This window comes from Pinus tabuliformis, chromosome 3_2 (assembly GCF_031772625.1).
Source record: "Pinus tabuliformis cultivar Carrire ecotype Pingquan chromosome 3_2, CPIR1, whole genome shotgun sequence".
Classification (NCBI taxonomy): domain Eukaryota; kingdom Viridiplantae; phylum Streptophyta; class Pinopsida; order Pinales; family Pinaceae; genus Pinus; species Pinus tabuliformis.
In genome coordinates, this window is record NC_142302.1 from 1,233,868,816 (window position 1) to 1,233,896,722 (window position 27,907).

At 38.8% G+C, this 27,907-nt stretch overlaps 2 pseudogenes; both read right to left on the bottom strand.

Annotated features, from left to right (window-relative positions):
• Positions 1 to 206: 206 nt before the first annotated feature.
• LOC149185208 (putative fructokinase-6, chloroplastic pseudogene) lies at positions 207 to 2,810 on the bottom strand (annotated as a pseudogene).
• Positions 2,811 to 2,906: 96 nt separating this feature from the next.
• LOC149185209 (SPX domain-containing protein 1-like) lies at positions 2,907 to 19,700 on the bottom strand (annotated as a pseudogene).
• Between the last annotated feature and the right edge of the window lie 8,207 nt (positions 19,701 to 27,907).

Below are 27,907 nucleotides of genomic sequence, written 5' to 3' on the forward strand. Positions count from 1 at the left end.
CTCCTAGTCACTCTCCCTCCACAATATTGTCATCCTACCATCAAGGATGTCAAAAGTAAAAAACCAACCTCCGAGGCTGTAAAAATCCATTTTCACACATCTGCGCATTTATGACAAGTAACAAGCGTGCAGGTTGTGCATTTGTTTCTAGAACAGACACGCAATCCGCGCGTCTGTTCGACCATTAGTGGCGACAAAACCGGATACTAGGCCACAACAGACACACCATTCACACGCATGTTGATCCAAATATTTTAACTTCAAGGATGCATACAAAATTGCATATAAAAGAGCATATTAACTAAGTAACTTAACACATGAAAAAGAAGCATAAATTATAAGGCAACCATGAGATCAAATGTGCACAAATGATTTGACTATGGAGTTCACCCAATGTGAGCTACGCCTCTGGGCCCTGCTCAAAGTGGGGAGGCCTTCTTTCATTAAGTGGCAAGAAAGAAATGAATTACAATCAACTTTATAAAAATGACCCTTATATCTCCAATTCTGATGATGGTCTGAAAATGGCGACCTCGACTAGAGAAACGAACTTCACGGTTGGATTCCTACCACAAAAACATGCAAAATACGACTACAAACTTGTCAAATTCTGACATTTCCACCTCTGGCCCTCTATGGGATTATTTTTAGCATCTAGCAGATTCCCTAACTCATGGTTTTGACCCTCTTGGCGTCTCATGGTTCTGCTAGGCGTCCCTCCGTCGGTTTGGTCGAATGACATGACTGAAGGTTCAAATAGTGCTTGGCGGTCGAAGCCACCAATGTGGGGTCATTGGCCCGTTGGTGGCGGTGGTGCATAACATGAGAGCGATACTGGTTCGAATCCCATCACATCCATTTAACATAGTTAGATTTCGTTTACCGTTCGACGAATTTGTTGTTAAGTTTTGGCGTTATTTATAATTGGCGCCGCCCATTGGGGGCCAACCCACATGGGCTGAGCAGGTTCGAACTGCGCCGACTCCACCTATTAAATTTCCATAAAGGAAATCTGTATTCTCATTAATCAAATAATGTTACAAATAAATACATGAGGTGTTGTCTCAAGGTAGGGAAACTATCTTGGACACACAATCTGTTGGTTGAGAGAATATCTCAACCACACACAAATCTAGGAAACAAAATAGGAACAAACTCCTCTAGATAGAAAGAATCACAATTGAGACAAGTATGAATTACATATTCCAACACACCCCCTTAATGAGTACTTGTCTCGATATCAATATGAAAAATCCACATCTGGTCCAATCTGGTAATTATACCTTGTACCCTGTTCATGCAATTGTCGATGTCCATATAAAAGATCAACCATCTATCGGAATGCATGGGTTCCCAACTTCTGCAACCGCTAGTCTACTAGGAAGTCCTTCACATACATGGTTCATCCCACCTCTTGATGAACTCTACCTAAATATAAAATTTCACGTCATGGAGTCTAAAACCAAATACAACCCACCCAATTGTATCCATCCCGCATGACACACTCTTCCAGGATGTCAAAACTCTCTTATAGAGGGAACACATAACAAAGGTTATGCATGCCTCTATGGGTCTTACAACAGGTACATAAAACATTTCAAGGACCATAATTAACCATTACAAAACAATAACATGTAGATTTTCCATAATTACAATGTGTGACTCATAATACATCATCATCATGAGTCTATTCCAAAAGCTCACACAAATTCATACAAACTCGATTGTCCGTCATATTTTAATCTTTAATGCAACTCCTTTAATGCCATCTTCAGTATCATGTCTTCATCATATCCTGCAAATTTGTGTATTGTTGGAATGACTAGTTCCAACACACACTAAAAAATGTGACAATAGTTGGTCAGACCAATGTCACTTCAATAATAACCAGAAATACCATGACACCACATACTTATTATGAAATTCAATAGTATTAACCCCAAAATCTTGCATTCAACTTGATCAAACACTGCTGGAACCTTTATGATTCACTAGCAATTTTCAGCTGACCAATTAAGACTTTGCATAGTATCAACAACATTTGGGTCCATCAGTTATAAGTAATAATTTTAATTTGGAATGTCAGAGTGACATCACCACTTTGTCATTACCAGGGTCTCCTCTCGTCAGGAATGCCACCTCTTCATCACTTATCTTTGTCAAATCCGCTTCATCCCAAATGTTAAGAATGACTTTGCGAGCCTCATCAGTAGAGGGCCAAAGAGGCAATCTCACATTAGGGTCATAGGATATTATGACACCTCCTTTTCTCATAATTTCCATGGCTGCAAGATGAGAAACCTAGTTGGCTTGTAATCAGACTGATTGATACATAGTGAAATACTGATTCCTCTCGGATAAACTCTGCATCAAGCTCAGATTCCTTGAGAAGCATGTCAGCGCTGGGATTACGATAGAACATAAATTCCCTTTTGTCCATTCATATTTAAAGTAACGAATGCCAACGCGTTTCTGGCATGGGAATCAAATCTAATTCCTCAGTCCATCACATTGTTTTCCCTCAGAATGTCAGCAAGCATGTGCCCAAACTCATCATCCCCAACCTTTCCAACAAATGTGGATGGGCCACCGAGCCTGGAAATGCATACAACCACATTAGCTGGTGCACCACCCGCAACCTTTTGGAATCCGGGCACTTCAGCTAATGAAACATCTGAGACCATGGGGATAAAATCGATGAGCATCTCCCCAAAGCAAATGATCAAGCTCTTCTTAGGATTTTCCAAATTGAGAGCCTTTCTGAAACCATTTTCTAATGACTCAGTGCAGTAAGAAGCAACAACAACCATGGCTACAGGGGACTCTGCAAATTCAAATCTCTGCAATCAATATATTTTGGCTAGATCTGAAATCCATGAGTTTGAATAAATCCAAATGGCAGAATGTTACGCAGGTCCAGACAAGAGTAGATTCGATCCACAGGCCGAATCAAAATTCTTCACACCATAGCATACACCAGATCCACGACAACGTTCCACAACTCCTCTCAGGTAAAATATTGTGGCCACACCAGCGATCCACCAACGAGCCACACCAGTGATAGGCACACTGATCCACCACAGCCCGCTGTGCACCCACTTCAAATTTGAGCATGCCACAAAACTTTCTTTCACTCACCACACACATATATGTCAACCCTCATAGTGTAGCTATGGTCTGCACTCTTCAACAACTTCAAAATAACTTTAATAATCTGATGGACAATAAAAAACTTAATATACAAAGATATCAGATAAAAAACTTAATATACAAATATACTCTCTCTTATTTCCCTCAGCCCAGGACGAGCCAAGCCTAGGAGGGGCCAGGCCCTAAGGGGCTCTGATACCATGTTAAATTTCCATAAAGGAAATCTGCATTCTCATTAATCAAATAATGTTACAAATAAATACTTGAGGTGTTGTCTCAAGATAGGGAAACTATCTTGGACACACATTTTCTTGGTTGAGATAATATCTCAACCACACACAAATCTAGGAAACACAATAGGAACAGACTCCTCTAGATAGAAAGGATCACAACTGAGACAAGTAGGAAATACATATTCCAACACCACCAAATACGTGGCTTGCATTTATATGTTGGGCGAGTCCTTGTGCCGTCCCTTCATCAATTTGTTTCCTTGTTAGTGACTTCCACTCAGCCAAATTTGACCAGAACATTGACCAGTTATAACTCTAGCATACGAACTTAGGTTTGAGTTCTGTTTGCACCGTTGGAATTAGGGAAATGAGCAATACAATATGGTCCTAGTTTCACTTCCATCTGAGGAATTTGATTTTTGAGCTATTTTCAAGGCCACTTCTATTTCGGGATCCACCCAGATCATTCCTCCCCACTAATGAGATTTTGGACCACCAAAATATTTATCAATCAATTAGAAAGTGAGGGAATTACTCCCTCACTTTCTCCTTTTCCATCCATCGAGCCTTACTTGGATGCATTCCTTTGAAATCAATATGAAGGTACTCCACGTCTCTTACTCGTGAAGTCCTAGTCCTCCTGTCAAGAATGATGTCCTCCGATAGCTTTTCGAAGTATTTAGGTGAAAGTTCATCCAATGTAGGAACATGTCCAACCTCTTCGGTGTCCATGATCAACAAAGGATCATAAAGCTTCAACTTTTCAACGTTCACCACTGAGTACATCTGCGTGTATGCTAACAAACTGAGACAAAAAGCATTGTCTCCAATCTTCTCTAATATGGTGAATGGGCCATATCGAATTGGTCACAACTTATTTCCTTCCCATTTCATCCTATCTTTTTTAATGTGGAGCCAGACTTTGTCTCCAACCTAGAATTGGTGATCGAATTAGTGCTTGTCATGTCGGGCTTTGTATCAAGATTGACTTTTCTCCAATTTATCCTGCACTTCCTAGTGAATCATCTGAATTCGCTGAATGAAATTCCGCACTTTGTCCCTGTCATCTTTCCCATTGGAATATTCATCTCTCGCAAAAACCATGTCTAAGGGATCCTTTCGAAAATAACCAAAGCATGTCTTGAACGATGATCTTTGAGTGGATGAATGCACTTACAGATTGTATGTATGTTGTACATAAGTAAGCTGCTTGTCCCACAACTTGGGATGCTTGCAACAATAGCCCCAAAGTAAGTGTATAACTGTGCGGTTGGAAACCTCTATTTTTCAACATCAGTTTATGGATGAAATGTTGTGCTCCTCTTCAACTTGGTGTCCATCATTCTCCACAAACTCATCCAAAGCTCTTTACAAAAGCGAGAGTCTTGATCAGACACAATGGATGTGGGCAGCCCAATGTGGACCCATGAAAATTGGGAGTTTATATGAGCATTCTGCTTTGCAGTGACTTGCTTTTTACAAGGAATTAATACACACATTTTGCTAAATTAGTCCACAACGACATAAAAATAGTCATTACCTCTCCTATACAAAGGCAAACCGCCTACAAAATCCATCGACAAAATTTGCCATGGACAAATCAGAACATGGACTAGTGTGTACAACCCCAATTTTCTATTAGTGGGCTTGCTAACTAAACACAACACACATCCCTTTACATATCGAGTCACAACATTTTTCATGTGAGGCCAATAACACAACGCACAATTTTCCCTACACCAAAGTGACATGACACAAGAGAGGTATGTGCCTATTTGATTACATGTATTCGTTCATTTGTGGGGATACAAAGTTTTCCAAGGTGGTACGACAAATTTACCTGCAAATGGTAATTGTCCACTTGCGATCTTTGACTTAGCTTTACATAAATCTCCTTAAAATCATCATCATCAACATACTATTCAACATAACTTTCAAAAGATAAAGAGGCATTTTAAAAAACTATAGATGCATAAACAAGAGGGCAAGAAAACATATCTACCACATTATTACTAGTGCCCTTCTTATATTTTATTACCAAGTGAAACTGTTGAAGGAATCCCATCCATCTGAAATAACGTGCTTGCTGAAGCTTGATCTATGAATGTAGGTACTACAATGGCTGATGATCTATGTGAATTATGGTCTCCTTGCTGATCAAATAGTGCTTCCATTTCTTCACACTTTGAACCAAGGCATACAACTCCTTGTCATCTGTGGGATATTTCACAACAACTTGGGAGAATGTCTTTGAATGGTAACATATAGGTTTCCTCTACTGCATCAATACTACTCCCATGGGGTATCCATTGGCATAAGTATCAATCTCAAAAGAAAATTAGAGGTTAGGTAAGGCCAAATCTTGTGCGGTATTGATCTTCTCTTTTAGTGCATCCAAGGCTTTCCGCTGCTTTCCTCCCCACTGAAAGGTTTTCTTCACACTTGTCAATGCATGTAAGGGGCATGAAATGATGGAGAATTTGGCAATGAACCTTCTCCAATATTGTATTGCACCCAAAAAGTTACGAACCTCTGTAACATTAGTGGGTTTAGGCCACTTTACAATCACATCAATTTTAGAAGGATATATTTTCAATTGTCCACTACCGACAATGTGACCCAAGTAAACCAAAGACGCCTTACCAAATTCACACTTCGACAGTTTGACACACAATTTTTCTTTTTGCAAAACATCAAGCACTGACACACATGATCATCCCATGTCCTACTGTAAACAAGAATGTCATCAAGATACACAAGTACAAAATCATCAAGAAAAGGCCTGAAAATATCATTCATCACCCTCATGAATGTGGTTGGAGCATTGCATAGTCCGAATGACATCACCAACCATTCAAGCAACCCCTGTTTCATCTTCAATGCAGTCTTCCATACATCCTGTTCTGTAATCTTGACCTGATGATAGCCACTGCGCAAGTCCAGTTTTGTGAAATAGACAACATTTTTCAGTTGATCTAACAAATCATTAATGCGAGGGAGAGGGTACTAATTCTTCACCGTTATTTTGTTGAGTTCTCTATAATCCACTCACATCCTCCATGTGTCATCCTTCTTTGGCACCAACACAGTAGGTGAACCACATGGAGAAGAACTTGGTCTTATGACCCCTTGGTTCAACAATTCTTGCTCCTACTTCTTTATCTCCTCCATCTCAATGGATGACAACCTGTACATACCAATGTTGGGTAAAGTAGCATCTTGCTGCAAGTGAATATCATGTTGGATCTCACGCTTTGGAGGCAACCCACTTGGTTCCTGAAAAGCCCATTATTGTTAGAAACAATTTCATACAATTCCTTTTTATGAGTGGGATCACAACCTTGGAAAACTTCAGATGTCTTGGTACCTTTTGCTCTCAAAACCATGAGCATGCACCCTTTGCTAGAATTAATCAATCTATTCATCTGACCTGCAGTTACAAGACTGGAACTGATTTTGGCGCGATGAGATCTAATAATGTATTCCGCCTCATCTTTCGTAAGATGATACTTGTTTTCATGGAGAAAGAAAATTGCTTTCCTATCATACAGATATGGACTCCCCAATACAATACCACAAATATCCAAGGGTACACCATCAAGATAAACCTCATCTAGTAGTTTGGATGGAATCAAAAATCTAGCTCTACACTACTTGGTTACATGTAATTTTGCTTTATCACACACCTAACCAAGAGGGTAGGGTTTAAAATGAAGCTTGGTATCTAATCCTAATTTTTTAACCAAGGATTTTGAAATCAAATTTTCTTGTGAGCCAAAATCAAACAAGGTTTGCACTTTAGTATGTTTCATTTAGGGAAAATTTTAGGGGCTAATATTCGCCCATGGGCTAATTTTCTATACTTTTTCCAAAAAAACAATTCGCTAATTTCCATTTTTTTTGTAAAAATGATTAGCCCAAATTTTACAGAATGAAATTATTTTACCCTAAAAATCGCCAAAACATTATATATAGACTATATAAAAATATTATAGGTATGGGGGATTTTCGCAGTGCATTATATTAGATATCATTTTTGGGATTCAACTGCGTTAAGTAAGTCATTCAAAGTATGACCATTTCCATGAGAGGTAGTCGTAAAGTGACTAATTTCTCATGATTTTTGAATAGTTCACTTAGCACTCATTGCATCGGGTGATGCTCACAGGGGTGAAGAAGTGGGATTGAAACTAGTGAAAAGTGGAGAACGAATCACATAGCATCAATCATCACTTCCGGGGCTTGCACCCGGTAACCAGGACTTCCCAGGAGGTCACCCATCCCAGAACTCCTCTGGCTCAAGCGCGCTTAACTGTGGAGTTTTTCCCCACAATCAAGCCCACTTAGCTGGCTACCCCATTTGCAAAACCTTAGCAAGTATTGTGGGGAAAAACTCCACAGTTAAGCGCGCTTGAGCCAGAGGAGTTCTGGGATGGGTGACCTCCTGGGAAGTCCTGGTTACCGGGTGCAAGCCCCGGAAGTGATGATTGATGCTATGTGATTCGTTCTCCACTTTTCACTAGTTTCAATCCCACTTCTTCACCCCTGTGAGCATCACCCGATGCAATGAGTGCTAAGTGAACTATTCAAAAATCATGAGAAATTAGTCACTTTACGACTACCTCTCATGGAAATGGTCATACTTTGAATGACTTACTTAACGCAGTTGAATCCCAAAAATGATATCTAATATAATGCACTGCGAAAATCCCCCATACTTAAAATTCAAAAAGAGTCAAGGGATCTCTACCTAAATGGTTCATGAGGCACAATACTTGCTAAGGTTTTGCAAATGGGGTAGCAAGCTAAGTGGGCTTGATTGTGGGGAAAAACTCCACAGTTAAGCGCGCTTGAGCCAGAGGAGTTCTGGGATGGGTGACCTCCTGGGAAGTCCTGGTTACCGGGTGCAAGCCCCGGAAGTGATGATTGATGCTATGTGATTCGTTCTCCACTTTTCACTAGTTTCAATCCCACTTCTTCACCCCTGTGAGCATCACCCGATGCAATGAGTGCTAAGTGAACTATTCAAAAATCATGAGAAATTAGTCACTTTACGACTACCTCTCATGGAAATGGTCATACTTTGAATGACTTACTTAACGCAGTTGAATCCCAAAAATGATATCTAAAAATATTATAAATTTGAATATTTTTACAAAAATATCTCCAAACATTTTATAAATTTCATATTATGGACTAGTGGGATTTGCCAAGGTTTCTAAACTTTAAGATAAAATTCCATCCTTAAAATTTTCCCTGGTTTCATTATGACCCTAATGTGGAACAATTATATTCTATTTTGTTCATTAACAAGAGGCTCATTTGAATAAATTGTAGTTGCATGTAATTCATAATTTTCATTAGCATGAAGAGAAAGAGTACCTTGTGTGCCGACTACTGTGATGAATGTCTCATCACCAGAATCGGATCCAATGTCCTGCTGCACGATTGCCACTGTCTTCTGTTTGTTCTTCCCACCAAATCTATTTGGTTTCAACTCCAGATGCAACTTCCAACAATGTTCATCATCATGGCCTTCCTTCTTACAATGTGTGCAATATGGCTTTTCTCCTTCCTCCTTCTTGGTTGTAGTTGCCTTCTTGTCCTTTCCCTTGCCTTTTCCTTTGAACTTTCCATTATGAGGTTTGAAAGATGATTTCTTCGGTTGCTCTTCTTTATCATTCTTGCCCCTGCTTTCAAGGTGAATGACCTTCACACTGTTCGCATCAATAGTAGTAGGCTCAAATAATAACAAAGAATGTCTGATGTAACTATGTAAAGCACCAATATACTTTATTAGAGTTTCAGGTGAATAAAGTGAAACGCCCAAATTCAATGCTTGTTTTTTAAACTCTTCTTTGAAGCTTTGTACATTTTGAACCTTTCATTGTCTTAAATATTTCCATTCCATTAAAGTATTTTGTTGATAACCCAAAGGATAAAACTAATCGTTTAATGCAGAAAAAAAGTGGACCAAGAAGAAAGGAGATTACCCAAATTTTTGTTGCCTATCTACAACTTGCTCTCCCACCAGCCGAGAGCAGTGCCACTCAGCCAAATAGATGCTAATTGGATCTTTACATCATCTTCCTTGATCTACTGAATCTAACAATAAACCTTCATCTATCTAATCTGATTCTTTAGTTTCTTCGCATTACATTCTCCACTATATGTGGGAAAATCAAAGTTTGCATCTAGCTTAAAAAATGGCTTCTTAGATGTATTCCTATGATTCCTGTTAGAGTGATGAGAATAATAATAAGAAGAAATGGCACTAGAGGATGGAGAGGGCGGTTCAGGAGGCTCTCCTCTTCCACCTTCATGATTTACCGATGCATGGTCATCAAGCTCTTTCTTCTTAGACTTGATTGTCTTCTCATATTCTGCAAATAGCTTGTCAACTTTCTCTGCCATGGTGAATAAGATCTTACGATAATTTCGATCTTCCTCCATTCAACTTCCTCATTTGACATGTTCCCTCTTCGTGGTGCATGCCCTGCTTCAGGATCAAAGGATATAAGTTTTCATTCACCTCTTTGGAGCTTGTTCTTGGTTAGCATTCACTCATGCAACTTAGATCAAGAAGACCTGCTCTGATACCAAACTTGATCTAGATCTTTTAAATTCAAGGGTGCATACATAATTGCATATAAAAGAGAATATTAACCAAGTAAATTAACACATGAAAATGAAGTAGAAATCATAAGGCAACCATGAGGTCAAAGGCACACAAACTATTTGATTACGGAGTTCACCCAATGTGGGCTATGTCTCTGGGCCCTGATCAAAGTGGGGAGCCCTTCTTTCATTAAGTGGCAACAAAGAAAGGAATTACAATTACCTTTACAAAAATGACCCTTATACCTCCAATTTTGATGATGGCCTGATGGATTCCAGACGCAAAAATTGCAAAAATGACTATAAAATTATCAAGTTTTGACACTAGGACCTCTGGCCCTCTAAGGGAATGTTTTCAGCATCTAGCAAATTCCCTCACTCATGGTTCTAGCCCTCTTCGTTGCTCAAGGTTCTGCTGGTCCGCCCTTCGCCGGTCTAGTCGAATGGCATCACTGAAGGTTCAAATAGTGCTTGGCGGGCAGAGCCACCATTGTGGGGCCGTTGTCTCGTTGGTGGTGGTGGTGCATAACATGGGGGCGGTACCAGTTCGAATCTTGTCACATTCATTTAACATATCTGGATTTTGTTTACCATTCGGTGGATTTTTTGTTAAGTTTTGGTTCTATTTTATATTTGGGGCCACCCATTGGGGGCCGATCCACATAGGTCGGGCGGGTTCGAACCATGCCGGCTCCATCGGATATGTGGCTTTCGTTGAGTCATTGGGCGGGTCCTGCGGGGGTGGCCCAAATACACATCGTTTTTAAATATGTGTCAGATATATAAAATTCACCATTGGGTCATTCGGGGGTGGCGGGGTTGACAACCCGCCACCCCAAAAATATTATTTTTTTGATTTGTTTTGAACCATATAGTTAAAAAAATTCTCGCTGAAAATTAAGGGTTACAAGAGGAATTAAGGAGGTGACAAACTCATCCTTTCCGATCGTCGTTTTCCATGTGCCATCCCTTCACCAATTGTTTGCCTCGATAGTGACTACCACTTGGTCAAGTTGGCCAAAACTTTGACTAGCTATACCTTGAGCATACAAATTTAGATTTGAGTGTCGTTCGCACCATTGGAATCAGGGTGACGAGCACTACGATTTGATCCTAGTTTCAGTTCCATCCGAGGACTTTGATTTTTGACCTATTTTCAAGGCCACTTCTATTTCTGGATCCACCCAGATCACCTGTTATCATTACATGTGTGTGGGTGACACGAAATTAGGTGGCTTAACTGCGGGGTTGTCAAACTAATGACCCAACGGATTTTGTCCCCTAAGCGGCATGGTCAACACAACTCATTAGGGGAGTTTTGAGGTCTAAAATGGGTCTCTTAAGAAAAATGGACAACCAAAATAAAATTTATAAGAACCAATAGGATTCAAGATGATGATGTCAACCATGGGGGATGATTCACCATTTTTGGAGTAAAAAAGTAAACAGTTAAAAAAAATAAAATAATAAAACTACTTTTTCAACTTATATTTTCAACTCATCTCTCTAAGGTTTCACTCAAATTTCGAGTAGGAGTACTCGTTGGATGCAAAATTTGATTCCTCATCCAAGTAGTACCCATGTTGCATACTTTCGATGGACCCTGCTACATGAAAAATGAAAAATACATGAAAAAACGTGATTGCAATCACGTTTTTCATGTATTTCCCATTTTGCATGTACCATGGTTCATCGAAAGTATGCAACATGGGTACTCCTTGGATGAGGGATCAAATTATGCATCCAACGAGTGTTTCTGCCCGAAATTTGAGTAAACCCATAGGGAGATAAGTTGAAAAAGTAGTTTTTTATTTTTTTCCCTCTAAAATTTGATGATGTAATGTAATCTTATTTTATTATTTCCAGTATTATTTTATAATTTCCTTAGGAGGCCCATTTTAGACATCAAAAGTCCCCTAATGGAAAATCCGACACCCGTGGAGGCTCTGCAAGTATCCCTAAGAAACCCGCGAAGACAGTGCAACAAAAACTTATTTGCCTTTGTGATCAATTTTTTTACCCTAAAAAAGGCTGTACAGGTCACCCCTATACAACCTACCTAACCTAGTCTACCAAAACGGCACATTTAGGGTTATGTGTTCTAACCTGTCTCTCCTCATGCGCTACCCGTGTGCACAAGCTAACCGTAACAATAGGAAACAAATCCTAGAACAACTCTGACCTCGCAAAATATAAAGTACAAATGAGGTGGCATATGGCCCACTTTTCCTTATATATCGCCCTCTTTGTCATATTCTGGAGTCTAATACAAGAGCTCATGACCTCTATTTTCAAAACCGTGAGAGACACAAGGATCAGGACCACATCATCTTTATCATGGTACCGTCCGTTCCATTTCAACCCCAAACACATTTTTGGGCCCATCGCATGCTCAAAGTACCACTTCAGGTTCACCTTCTCCTTTTTTTCGATTCATCTTGTTTAACCCATTTCAACTTACATGTGTTTTTATCAAGATGTTTTTCACTTGGGGCATTGGTCATTGAGGTTGTAGGTACATCAGCAACTTCCCGCCAGAATCAACACCTTGGTGGCCATTGATAGGGCATGTATTGATCGTCACTCAACATGATAGGCTTCGTACAAAGTTTTGCATATCTTGACATCATTTCTATGAAATGCGCCATATGGTCCATCATATTGACCAATTTTACCACCACCTCCCCTTGCATGTGGTAAAGGTCCACACTGGTCGATAGAACCCCCCAACTCATGAATCACCTGATATTATAGACCCCCGCATTTTATTTGGAATCCATGACCATATACTCCGTTCTGGAGCAATATCACTTGCTCACCTTGAAATTTAGCCTAATTCTTCTCTTCTTCACTTATTTCTAACCAAACTTACTCCCAGGCTACCTTATTCATTTGCGATGGATAAAGACGAATGCTCTTCCACATTGTACATTGGGCCTATCATCCTCCATACAACATAAGCTCATTTCCTTCACTTAATCCGCCTCATCAACCCAGCACCAAGACCAACCAATGGGGCCCCCGTCCTCCATAAAATACACTTTACCTCCATCATCATGCATGTCACTATTTTCATGGGGAAGCCATCTCCGTGTATGTACATCCCAAACCACCTTTACATTCTTTTAGAAAGTGTACAATTTTTTTTTTAGGAAAATAGTCCCCACTCATATTTTCATACCTTGTACCCGGCAACATTCCCTAGCCACCCTTAGTCGGAGCTCACACATAATACATATTCATTCACCCTCTTCACACCAGTCAAAAGATACTCACACTTACCTTGGATGTCCTACCAACTCCATGACCACTCCTCTCAGAAGAACTGTTTTGATTTCCGCCACTCACATTATAGCTTCGACCTCGGGAAAGTTGTCCATATCCATTCATATCGTTAACTTTCATTATCATTCCTTGTTGACCCACCTTATTACAATATGTTTCACTACACATCTTGATTTCCTAAATCAACATTTCGGGCGGTTGATGCCTCTTTCCCATCGACTTCAACACCCATCTTCCAGGATCAAGGTAGTACCTTGGGTTCTTCCCCCCCTTAAGGGACATCCTCGGGTGGAACAATGGGAATCACTATTTCTGATTAATGTCATTGGTCCCCTTGACATTCAACACCAACAAAAGATCTCATTTGAGGGTGGTATCATACTTCATTACATTGTAGTTCTCTCATTTAGTCGAAGACCAACACATCACTTAGCACCTCACTCAACAATTATTAAATCTTGATGCATGGGAGGTACCCACATTCGAAGACCTATGCATCCACAAGCACCACGATCCAATAGTGCTTCACATTTTCTTGATGCATGGGGGCACCTGACTCCATCTATGTGTCAGAAGTTCCCTTGAGGGAATCATCAGTTATCATCATTAGCTGTCAGCATGTCAGCCATTCCAACGCTTACTTGACGGGAATATTTTCCGTCTGATTGTAATAAATAATCACTAGTCATCATAACGAGCATGGGATGACCGCCTTGTATAAGCACTTTTTTCAGAGCATGCTTATCTTTTATCCAAAGTTAAGTTTTCTCCCTACTCATATCTGTAGCAATTTATTCTCTCTATCAAGAAGTTGATCCAATTCTTAGTTAGAAAATAAAACGTGATGTATTTCGGCTATATTTTTTCTTGTAACCTCATACATCAGGGGGAAACTGTTAACACCAGAAAATCGTACACATATTTGTACAATACAAAAGATGCCCAAAGTCGTCCAACAAAATGCACAAGTGAAGATTTTCCAGCTGAAGACATTATGAAGTTCAAAAAATTTAATTTCTCCTAAGCTTTAATGTATAAAATTGAGGCTGTGCAGCTTTCTCTTTGATAGCCGTGTGATGCGACATTTCCTTTGAAAGCCACACAGTTGAAGAAATGGCCGACTCAGCAAATTCAGGACCACTTCCCACACTTGGAAGATGATTCCCTAATAGGTTTCAGTTAAGGACAACCGAATTCGAGTCACCCTGAAGATATGCAACCCTAAAAGGAATCCTCTTGTCGTACTCATAAGTCATTTTCATTCATGAACCAAGAGAGGGAAGAGAGATTCACAAAATTATAATTAACATGCCATGGGAGAGCCAAAGAGAAGACAATGTTATGCTGGCCAAATTTCTATCAAAGCAATCCTTCATTTCATTGTTGAAGCAAAAGAAGTAGAGCACTATTGTGTTGGAAACATTGCTTCTTAGCAATCCATTACTCTAGTTTTTCGAGAATTTCACCTTTGAGAGAGCCTTGATACTTATTTGATAGACATGAGAAGATTGCAAAGAGAATGAGGAAAGGAACCTCCTTGCTGTGGATTTTTGAGCAGCATAGTTCAAAGAATTCTCTTCAAGTTATTAGTATTATCTATTTGTATTCATCTTCTACCACTAGAAATCAATAAAGGGAGCCATTTTCCATAATTGTGTTGACTTGTTTGCTTCATTAAGAATTGTTTGTGTGTTTATCTCTTTTTTTTAGTTTATGTTTGTATATGCATTGTTTTCACCATTTGAAATGCTTTGTTTCTTCATTTTGGTCCACTAACAACAACCAAACTGCTTGTATTTCGTTGCAAGGAACAACCAATTTCTAAGAAGGTGTCTTGTGGTACCCAATTGCTACAAAACACTACAACAGAGAGAATACCTTCAAGTATTTTGATTCCTTTTGAAGGAAGTAGGGATAAAGAGGGCTTTAATAATACCATACAACTCAAAACATAATGCGGTTGTAGAGAGGAAGAACATGTCCATCATAAATACAACCAAATAAATGATGCATGACACATATTTATTTATAACTATGAGAATAAGGAGCTATAACATTGGTGATTTGTGTCATTATAGAACTCAAACACCCAATTGATTTTTTTTTAGCATGCATCAACTTTTGGTGTCATGATTTTTTGTTGTAACTGTGTTGTACTCATAGTGCTCAAATTTTTCAAAATATGTTATTTTTGTTTTGTATCATGTTAGCCTCGTGTTGTGTTATTGCATTGCTTGAATTGACTGTGCTTTGCTTGACTTGATTTTTTTCCTTGTTCCTTTGACTTAGTGTCTCCTTAATAAACATATAACATCATTTAGCATCATGATAAGATATGCAATAGAATTTTCATGTTTTACGAAATTAATCTTGCGTTTGTACACAATTTTGATGTCATTCTTCCAAAGAGTCCCAATTGATTATGGAAAAGAGTGTAGTTTATGGAATCAAATGTGAATAATTGTAATATCATTGTGAAGGGAATGATAGAACCCAATTTGAGGAATCATAAGGTAATTTTGAGGGGATGATTCAAACTCCAAAGTTTTGATCAATACCTTCATCCTTTCTCTCACTCATGAGAATGCCCATACCGTAACATGGCTACTTTTTTCTCCACCTTCTACACATCTTTGTGGGAGTGTACTTGAAAGTTTAAGCTAGCATGATGCATATTGAACATATATGATTTTCCCAATTTGATAGTCCTATAAATAATAATATCGTATCTTGTATGATTATATACAATGAAATCACATCACATTCAATAAACCAAGTATATTACTGCATGGGATAGTACATGCATTTCTATTAAAATACACTATGCTACTACACCATGAAACACAATTGTAACTTAGCAATTAGACAAACATACATCCTCCTTGTAACTAATCTCCTTCAAAGCAGGTACATCAAAAAATAAAAATAACCACCATTCAAGTTGTTGCTAACTACCTGGCATTATGATACACCACCTAATCTATATTCATGATAAATATTTTTTCCCTATCAATTTGTTTGATTTTGGACTTGATAAAACCTTCATATCCTCAAATCACAAACTTTTAGCTCCCCAAGGATTCAAATTTGTTTAGACACATCTATTACAAATACTCTAAGATAGTTACAATATAGAGCATGCATTTATGTTTTCATAACTAAAGATTTGAGGGTGATGAACATACTCAATGGAATGTAGGAATATGGGCTTATTTTTTTTCCCTTCATCCTACTTTTTTCCCATGAAATACAATTCTCAAGGAAATCCATTAGGCATTTCCCCTCATTTTGAAGACGATACCCAAGATAAATTGAATTTTGTAGAATTTTTAGGCTTATATAGAAAATATGCTTATTAAGAGCTCAACAAGTCACCTATGGGAATTGAAGTTTGGTAGGGAGGATAACATCCATTCGGTCAACTGCTTGGGATAAAACCAATTGACACCTTTTCTCTACTTATTTTCAATATCACCTTTGGATTCATGACCCAACTTCTTATTATTATCCCCTCCAATTTTGTTTTCTCCATTATCCTTCTTCATTCCTACACTATCCTTTTTATCCCCACCACGATCACCTTCCTTTTCTCTCCTTGCTTTTTTTATCCCATTCCTATCACCAACACCTTCCTTTCCTCCCTCTTTATTTCTTGTTTCCAACCTTTTTATACCCCTAATTGTCTCCATCCTTCATGAAATCCATTTTTTTCTTCTTCAAAGTTTAGTGTGATATAATACACTAAATTTTTCAATGCACATGTTTCAAAAATTCATAAAATTTCATGGACATCATTGGACTATCAACTAACAATGTATTAAATGTAATAACCTCACATACTTTTATAAAATCCCAAAATTTATAGAACACAACATATGGTCTTATGAATATATTAAGATTTTGAACTAAACACTTACAAATATGATTTGATAAAAGATACGATAAATTTAGTTGCAAATGAGAGACATATTCCATTAAAATTCTATGGTAGAACATATCTCACCACCTATCCATTAACACACTTACAATAATATCCACAAGAATACCTAGACCTTACATGGAAACTAGATGAAAATACCTCAATAATAAAAGGCAAATGGAAGAAAACATAAATGGTTGTAATTCCTTATATATATATATATATATATATATATATATATATATATATATCTATATATATATATATATATATATATATATATATATATATATATATATATATATATATATCTATATCTATATCTATATATATATATATATATATATATATATATATATATATATATATATATATATATATATATATATATATATATATATATATATCTTGATTAATTAGCAAAACCATCTTCGTGATTATGAAATACACACATTTAACAAAGATATACATATGATATGAGCTTCATCCATTCATTAAACATTTACTCATCGGTTTACCATCTCCTATGTAGGGGATTTTTTCCTTTTGAGGAATGTTAATATTTGTAGTAAAAACTTCTATGCACTTGTTCAATTCTTCATGGGACATGCCAACCTTATTCTCAACAATAGTGAAATTACATGAAGCATAAGAAGAAGGTTTAGATTTGTCAATAGGAGGTGTGTTGGTTTTTTTTGTTAAAGAGACTCATGAGGAGGTGAACCGACTACTACATCGATGTAATAATACGTGGGTTTTGTTACCCACCACCTGTCGGTAGTATCCATAGGAGAATTTTTTTCTCCTAGATGGTCCTCATCTGGCAGCCAACAATCCCTTACAGCCGCTAGATAGCTCGATGTGCCATTTTCTTTGCCAGCTGAGCCAACCATGTGGTCCATCGCACATTTGTTATGATCTTATGTTTGAAGGTGGGACCTCCAACCCCGAAGGTATGTATTTCTTTGTGTAGCTGGGTATTTTTTTTACTTATCATGGAAACTTTTGGGCATGGATTAGTGGGGGGATTCAACGGAAAGAGTGGATTAGGTTTGTATACTTGTCTCCTCGAACTGATTTGATTGTTAGTGTTGGACACCTAATCCGCTAAGGGTTATGGTGAGGAAGTTGAACAATCAAAGGGAGTCCAAGAGACCTTGGAAGATGAATCCAAGAGTCACTCTGATGTATTATAAATGTATATCATGTGAATAATATATGCATCTAACGATTATCCTTGATATTCTATCTTCACCATTTTTGTGTTTAACATGGTATCAGAGCGGACGAATTTTGGCCTTACTCCAATTTGAACCACTGGTTTTGTGGTCTTTCTATTTGCATGTCAGTTCTACCTTCTTGTTTTTCAAACTGCCATTATTATGTGCATGCTTATTTCTTAGTACACAAGATTTTATTTCCCAACGATTTATCTATGCATTCATACATGTGTTGAATGGTCCATTCATCTCTGTGGTTGATTGAATTCCATGCGCTGTCTATAGTCTCGACATAGCAAAAATGGCTAGTCTCCTCATACTCAACATAAAACCTGGGGAAGCTAGCAAGAAATGGATGGTCATGAACGTTACTTATTCTTTCGGTGACTCTGTCCTCTCAGCTCCCATACCTTGAGCCTAGGTGCTCATCTCTATCATCCACACCTAATTAAAAGTTGTGAGACTGTCATTCTCTGCATCCCTGCCATGTACAATTTTTAAAATAAGTTTCTTTCCATATCTGCTCATTGTTTACCTTGTCAGAAGTGTTTCCTTTTCTCACCAAATCCACATACATAAAATCCTCACTTTCTCTCCTCTTTGCAAGTACTAAATAAGTGTACAAAAAATTCTCACATTTTGAATGGACAGATGGCACAATAGGCCGCCTGCTCTCTTGTCATATTTCTTCAAAATCTTTGCAAGCCTTGTATAGTTGAGATCACCGTAATTCTCGAGCATAACCATCTCGCCATGAAAATTCACAATGTCTTTCCTTAATTTGATCATTTCTTCGTTGTACTTAGTTTCAGAGAAAACTACCCCATTCTGTCTATTGTTTCTCTTCAACCTTTTGATCATGTCTTGCAGCTCCTTCTGACGGATGATGTATTCTTCTTCTTGCTCCATAAAGAAGGAATTAAACTTGTTGATCTTAGAATTCAGAAAATCAATGAAGTCAGACTCCTCTGCAATCATTTTAGGCTTATTTCATTCGAAATCTAGAGCCCAGGAGTCTTGTTCACAACAACAATGGGTAGATAGTCATATGAAGAAACACCTACTTCAACAGGTCCGACAAATACCTTTTTTCCTTTTGTTGGGAACTTCATCAGAATCACCCTAGATCTCATCGCTGCCAAAGAAAGGTGAAGCCTCCCTTGCAGTAGACATAGAATTGACGAGCTTCTTCAAGTATTTATAAGCTAGGAACTTATCTCGCCATTTTGGAAATGTTTCCTCGATTTGACTCTTCAATATTTTGCTAAACTTCATGATCCCAGTGCCAAAGAGTTTCCCTCCTCCCAAAAGAATTATGCTCTGAAAATTAAAATAATACCGCGGGCCTAACTGCCTAAGAAATGCTTCCATTAGGCCAGAAGAAGTCATTTTCGCCTAAGGAACCAGAGTACCAAAGAAAATAGTTGTCTAAGTGAAGACTCCATTGTGTTGTTAAGAGTTGTCATGCATGGGTAACATCATTTTAGTAGTAGTGGAAAAAGTATTATGTTTAACTTCTATAGGGAAAAAATTTCTACTACCAGAGTTTGAGATTTTAGTCTGCTATCACAACTTTGTGGTGTCCACTACCGGAGTTACATGCCCTCAGGATATGCTACTAGTTCTCAATGGTGGTGTCAAAGCGGTTGAGAAAACCTCAGTTGCTCTAAAGGTTTTGAAAAAGGTTGGTGTCTTTGTTGTCGAAAGGCAAAGAAAAGTCACAAAAATTCGTGTCGGTGTGGAAATTGCTTGTGTCAACACATTGAATTCGTTGAAGTTTGTTCCTAGTGGACATTTGGGTTGTTTTATTATTTAACATAATATCCGTGATATAATCTCTCTTTCCCATTGGGGTAGCTACTGTAGACTACAATGAGATCAAAACCTGTAAATTTGGTGCAATGAAGCACTTTTTATGGACAAGCATAGTGTTGGGCATGTCTACCTGTGTTTTGATAGTGCAATGAAAAATCCCCTCCGATAAGTTCATTGGTGCATTTTTAATAGAAGTTGACATCTTTCATTTCTTAAGCTTGGATTGTTAAGAAAATGGTGAAAGTTGATGAAGTATAGAGTTATTGAATACTCTTATACTCTCCATGGTTGATGGTATGGTAAATGTTAGCAAAGACACTCTTTTCAACATTAAATACTATCTACAAAATGCACATGACAAGATAGAATTTTTGGAGCTTGTATCTCAGCTTCAACGAGAAAAATTTAAACAATGGAGTCATCATTCTGAACCATTTCTTGTTCAGAAAATTGAGACAAACTCCCATCAGATTCCAGGAAGTAATAATATCAATGAGATTAATATTTATTCAAATGCAATACCCATCTCAAGCGCAGAGTTGCATGCAGGTGAAAAAATTCAACATACACTTCCCAAGACCATCATCAGAACTTGGGAAGAGCTTGTCCATAAAAAGCACACACTTGGTCTTGGATATGACAAGGATATGTCCTTTCATATTTGAGATTACTTAAAGCCCATCCAGTTTTAGAGTGTTGGATTTCTTTATGACAACTCATCTTCAGTTGTTCTAGATCCTGGTCCTCTTCCACAACATCCACAACATATTGTTAAATTCCATCATTATGATCGAGTTGGACATATTAAAGATAATTGTTTTGATCTTCATCAATGTGAGAACTGTCATATAACCACTCACTATTCAAACAAATGCTTCAAAAATAAGCCTCCTACAAGGAAAAAGATTCATCTTGGATGGATTGCTTCTTGGAAATGGGCTTCAACAACCAAGAAGATATTTGAGTCATATGTCATAATTTCTTCTAGAGTATCGAAAAGTCTTGCAGTTGATTCTCTCCATCTTCTCACCTTGTCTTTGAGAGGGGGAAATGATGGTCATATACAAGCTTCAAATCCACATCAAGCGAGCTTGAGCCACAACCTGCCATACCAGATTCATAGTTGTAGTCGGAGATTGAGATTCCCCTAAGCATGCCTTTGGTTGGTGCTTAGACTTAAACCATCTATGTGGGGTTGAGACCTCCCTTTCAGGTTGAGCTTCTCCCTCTTCAGAGAATTGGGGACACTTCCTCTAGAAAAATATATAAGCTTCTCTCCAATTTTGGAAGAGCTCCAGGAATTGCATTAAGCATTCCAGAGTTGGTGGTCATCCTTAAACCACCGTAGGTTGTAGACCTTGCTTTTCCAGGTTGAAGGCCTCCCTCTCCAAAGCATTAAGAACACTTCCTCTAGCAGAAGATTTTAACTTTTTGCTAGATTTGGAAGAATTTTAGGAACTTCACTAAGCGTTCTAATGTTGGTGGTCATCCTTAAACCACCACCTGATTCCAACATTTTAGAGAGCTCATTTATCCCAATGCTTCCATGCATTTTTGCACATTTTGTATTACAACTCTCTTCTTGTACTCATATATACCCCTTCGGATTAAGGGGGGAATGTTGGACACCTAGTCCACTAAGGGTTTTGGGGAGGAAGTTGAACAACCAAAGGGAGTCCAAGAGACCTTGGAAGATGAATCCAAGAGTCACTCCAATGTATTATAAATGTATATCATGTTAATAATATATGCATCTAATGATTATCCTTCATATTATGTCTTTGCCATTGTTGTGTTTCACAATTAACCTTGTATCCTAGTCCCGTTGGATCTCCTTTATTGGATATTATATTTAGGGGTGTGTTGTGGCCACAACCACCACCCTATTAAAACCTACCTTGGTAGCAATTTTGAATGGGTCCCCTAAAAGTTGATCTTTCACCTCTCCAAATAATCTGTTTTATCCCAGAGACTTTAACTCTTTGCTGAGTCAAATCTTCATGGTTAATCCCCCCTTAATAAATCTTTGCTACATGGTTCATTCATGACCCAGCCTAGCCCTTCATTCATTTCCTTCATCGGGACTTTTTCAACCCTCAAAAACCTTCTATCGCACCTTTATTTCCATTATAACTCTTTACAATGGAAATGCTTCACAAACATGCATAACTCACCCTTTTTCGCCTATCGCAATCAACACTAAGTGTTACACTAAAATTTGTCACCATGACTATTTGCAGTTAGTATGGCTCCATCAACTGTCATACTATCCTCCTTGGCAAGTCTCATACCTCTTCTCTTCATGTCAAACTCCAAGAAAGAGAGAAAGTCTTTAAAAATCTATATATCTCTGGGTACGCAGTTTCTCTTAGCCTTACCTGCGTGTACGCACCCCAAGTTCACAATACCTGCGAACTTGTACGCTCTGTCTGTAAAGGGGAGGGTGCGTACTCCTGTAAAGGTCAAAAGGCACAAGTTTCACTCCAAAAAAGTTACTTGTGGTCATTTCTAGAGCATTCTAGAAGCTTGTTTGATGTGTATTGAGCGCCTCCAGATGGTTCATGTATCCCTATGAAAGAGGAACTTATCCCATCAAGAGGGGAGCTATCCCATTCAAAGAGGGGCTTATCCCATTGATGGTGGACCTGATTAACTTCCTTTAGAGCACTATAAATACAGGCACTGGGCCAGAAGGAGGGGGGGTTGAAAGCTGAACATTCCTAAGGGTAGATGCTGCTGGAATTAGGACTCCCTTATAGAGCTTGAGAGGAGAGATTCCCATCCTTTCCTAGCCTTATTTGGAAGTGGGTGAGCTGATCAAAGTAAAGGAAAACTCTTGCTGGACCCTAGGAGGGACCTGCACAACACCAAGGCTCAGGTTGTAATGGTTTCTTTTGTTTCCACTTAATGCAAATAAACTCATTTTTCTCAACATATTGTTATTCATGATTTGTTTCATATACTCCTTGGTATGTATGATGAATATGTGTTATTTTATAAGTTTATCAGGTGCTATGTAATCTTTTGGCTTGTTAGTGAATGCAGGTTTCGAAGAGAAGGAGGAGCTCATCCGGATCAACGAGGCTGGACTACTACAAAGCGTTGGACTAAAGGTATGTTATAATCACTGATTACTTGTATTCTAAATGCATGTTTAGAGAAAGGTAGTGTTTATTTGTCTTGTTTGTCACTAGAAAGCCTTAGCTTCTAGGGAGGTCGGTTTTGTCCGCAAAATCGACTCTTTCCACATGACAAAATGGTGACCATACTGGGGAATCCATTGATGTGAATGATTTTTCCTTTGTGTGAAACTTTGATCTGAGAAAAGTCATTTGTTTTCTGGTTTTTGGCTGTTTGACTGTGTATTTGGGTAGGGTAGCTTAGGGTTAAATTAGATTTTAGTTTTTCTTGGTTTTGCTAGCAGTACACACCCTCTGAGTTAAGCACAGTGCGTACCTGTACGCACTGCAGCTTTGTGCACAGAGCGTACACGCACCTGTGCAAACAGGTTGCCTGCGTACCCTGTCAAAATTGAGAAAATTTCAATTTTCTTCTTTTTTGCCTTTTAGATTTTGTTTTTAATTTGTTTTTTCTGCCCAGATCCACTGGTTACCTGTCATAAATCTTCACTTAAGCTTGTTTCATCAGTGTCAAGAGTTTTAGTGAAATTCATAGAGATTTTGCCCTAGGGTTTGATTTTTGCATTGGTCCTGCAGTGACTTTGGCTTTAGAAGTTGTAAAACCTTGGATCTCCCTGGTCTTTTCAGTATTCTTAGGAGTCAGACCTGTCATAGAATCCACCCTTGTGAGAAACCTACCTTTGTGTTGTCTCTTTGCCGAATCTCGAAAAAGTTTGTTGATTGAACTTTGAATTTTATTCTTAAGAAAAAGTACAAAAGGTTTTGATTTTTGTTTTTGACTGGTTTTTGATTCTGCATTAACTAGTCCTTAGTTAAATTTTGACTGAGTAAAACATCCTGGAATCATACTTGGTAGGCTTTTGCCTCATTAGATTTACTTTTAGGTGCATTTCTCTTAGATTTGCTTTTAAGTGAAATTGAGTTGATTTGATTGCTATAGATTTTTTAACTTTGATTTCTATTAAAGTAAGTTTTACATTCTTTGTTAATATAGGGAAAAATAAAAAAAAAAACTCTTTTGAAGAAAAGTTTGCCTTAGTAGCATTTGAGTCTTTGAAAAGAAAAGGAATTTTTGTGAAGTAATTAGTGGTCATGTGTTGTATGTTTTGGAAAAGATAAAGAGTTTGTTTCTTTGATTTTCATTGCCAAGAAAGTTGTTTTTATATCCATTTTGCATTCTCCAACTCTCTTAGCTAGGGAATTCATTGAAAAAGAAAATTAGTATAAATCATCATAAGTGCATCTTTTTAGTGGATTTGAGTCGAGTCTACACACCATCAGTTTCATCTCCGCTAACTTTTGTCCTAAAGAAAAGCCATACAAATTAACGCTTAAAGTAAAACAAACTTAGTAACTTTTTATTTACTAGGGCTCTGAAACACCAATATAGATCAGGCTAGTGTCTTGGAGTAGGAGAGTAATTAACTCTCCAAGACAGTAAAACCAAACAAGTAGCTCATCTTGTGGTAGGATAAATCCAACTGTTTCATTTGTACTCTGGGAAAGCTCCTCTTAAAGGAGAAGCACGAGACCGTGTCTGAACCAGTGAGGGGATCAATCCTCCTTCATTGGGAAAGACGCCAGATACGCACGTACTACAAACAGTAAACCTCGGATTATTGTCGAGGAGCCTGGGGTCACTTGTTGGTAAACCTTGGATTATTGTCAAGGAGCCGGCAAGGGTATTGAGCTTGTTACTCTGCCCTTGCGTGCTATCGGGTCGTAGACTGTTCCCCCAGGTATATTTGTTGCTGTTGGTAACCTTAGTGATCATTATCTTTAGGATTCTACTGAGGTGACGGTGGAGGGAAGATCCCACTGTACCTGGAGCAGACGTCGGCTAGACTCACTTGGATTTTCCGGGGGGTTCACTTCACTTGAGACGGTTAAAGTGGAGGAACTTGTGCCGGTCTATTCATTAAGCAGGTTGCCGGTGTAACTGTTCCACCCACCCCTTCTGTACTGAATTCGACGATGTTGGGTTTCATCTCCAACTAGTGTTTTCGGTCCGAAAGGCTACTGTTTGTGTATGGTTTGACGCCCTAGATTCTTTAGGCGTGTGATTCGAATTTGTTTGGTTCTTTAGAGACTTTAGGCGGTTTGCTTTGAGATTTTACTTTGTTTGCGTGTGCAGTAGTTAAAAGTTTTTAATTGTGGCAGAATTACCGAGACAGTCCTGTAGACTTCGGGGAAAGTCTCCTGAGATTGTTACCGTGGCCGATTTGTTGAGGAAATCCCGTAGACTTCGGGGCGAACCTCCTGAAGACGTCCCGGGTCATTACGAAGGTTTGAAAGTTCTTGTAACTCCTAGTGGCAGTAAAGTAGGTTCACCTGAAGAAGGAGAGTCGTCGTTGGTAGTCCATCCAGATTACCAAGGTCTAGAAACAGGTTATAATCCCAAAGCTGTTGCAGTTTCCGAGCTTGCTGGTAGTTTTTCATCTACTAGTGATATAGGCGAAGAACCTGAAATATCTAAACCTGTTACTCCAACTTCTAGTGCTCCTGATTCACCTAGAGTAGAAAGAGTCATCACCAAAAATCTTCCTGCTGGTTTGATAGATATTGAAGAACTTGCTCCAGAGGAAGAATTTGGCGTTTCTATCCTTGGAGATCAACCTACTATTGATCTAAGGGAGCGTGAATCCATCTTTTACAGTCCTCCTAGAAGCACTACTTGGTATCTTTCGTTAACCAATTATTTGGACAACTCAGGGTTAAGTTTTTCTCCACCTCGTACTCCTTATCCACCTGGAGGTATTTATACTCCTGTAAATATGTCCGGTCAGTCGTCCGTGTTCACTCAATCTCCTGAATCTTTCTTGTACAGCGGTCCTTTGGTTCCCTCTGGGTATCAGTCACTTTCTGGTACTTTTGCGGGAGCATCTCCTCAACCCATCGAACATGGGTTATTAGCTGGAAACAATGGTAATAAAACGTTGGGTGTAGGAGACATTTACATGATGTCAGGTTCAGTTCCCGGTTCTCAACCTCAAGGTGGCCAGTTACCGCCTGGGGGCAGCCTCAATTAACGCCTGGGGGGCAACCTCAAGGTACACAAATTGCATCTGGGGGGCAACCTCAAGGACAGTATGTACCCATAGTACAATACATTCCTCAAGGTCAACCCCAGCCTCAATATGTACCCCAAGGTCAACCTCAGTATCAATTCATAGCTCAAGGTCAACCCCAGTATCAGTATTTACCTCAAGGGTATTTACCTCAAGGTCAGTACTCGAGTCCAGGTTATCAACCACCCCAAGGTCAATCTTATGTTCAAGGTACGGGAAATGTACCTTTCAATTCTCAATCCTACCCTCAATCTGGTTATGGATCTCAATATCCTCAACCTGTCATGGGTCAATACCCCAGAATGAACATAGTGTGGGATCCATCGCAAGCTCAACAGGTATTGCAGCCAAGTGTACAGTTGTCATCTCAAGATGGACAACCCTTAGTTTCTGGTTCACCCCAGCAACCAGTCCAGTCTAATGTTCAAACTTCTGTACCTTCGGTAGTTACTCAGTCTCCCATTGCACCTAGTACTCCATCTCAAACGACTGCTGCAACTACCGCAACATCTGTTCCTTTCACCACACTTACTTCTGGAGTATCGACAGCTCCAGTTTCTACTGTCTCTGCAACTACTCCTTAGACATCTTTACCATTGTCTGGATCTACGATTCAAACTACGGTTCAGATGCCTGTAGGACAACCTGGTTTAAGTACAGTTGTTACTAGTCAACCACAGTTCGCTTATCAACCGTACCAGGGGCAGTACCAATACGGGCCTGCTGCCCAACAACCAGTTTACCACTATCAACCGTATCCTGGGTACACTTATCAACAACCTCAACAACCCCAGTACGGTCCGGTTAATGCTGGTTTTCCAGGAGGATACAATATCCCGAATGTGATTCCTATTCCAAGTTATCCTGGATATCCTCCTCCTGGGACTGGTCATGTGACCCAGAGTTTTAGGGATCCTAATCGGCAATTACCGTTATCGCAACTTTGGATTTACCGGACTTGTCGCACCTAACGAACGATCCAATAAATTATCTTCTGTTTTGGCCGCCAATGCCAAATAAGTTGCCCAGTGACATTCCCAAGTTCGAAGGTAAGTCTGGAGAGGATCCGTCAAATCATGTGATGACTTACCACCTCTGGTGTGCTTCAAATTCCATCTCGGATGATTCGATCCGCTTACATCTTTTCCAGCGTACGCTCATTGGTCTCGCGGCCAAGTGGTACATTGAGTTACCACGGGCCTCTTTTTATAATTTTAGTCAATTAGCTACCTCGTTCCTAACTCATTTTCAGTTGCTGGTCAGATATGATAATGGCACGGAGCTACTAACTTCATTAAAACAGTCGATGTCCACTTATATTTCCGATCATATACATGAATGGAGACGTCGAAGGCGATTAGTGAAAGTTTTTATCCCGGACCAAATCTTAGCTGAATGGTTTGTTAAATCATTGTTACCGAAGATTACTGAAGACGTAGCTAAGGCCGGAGTAGTTACT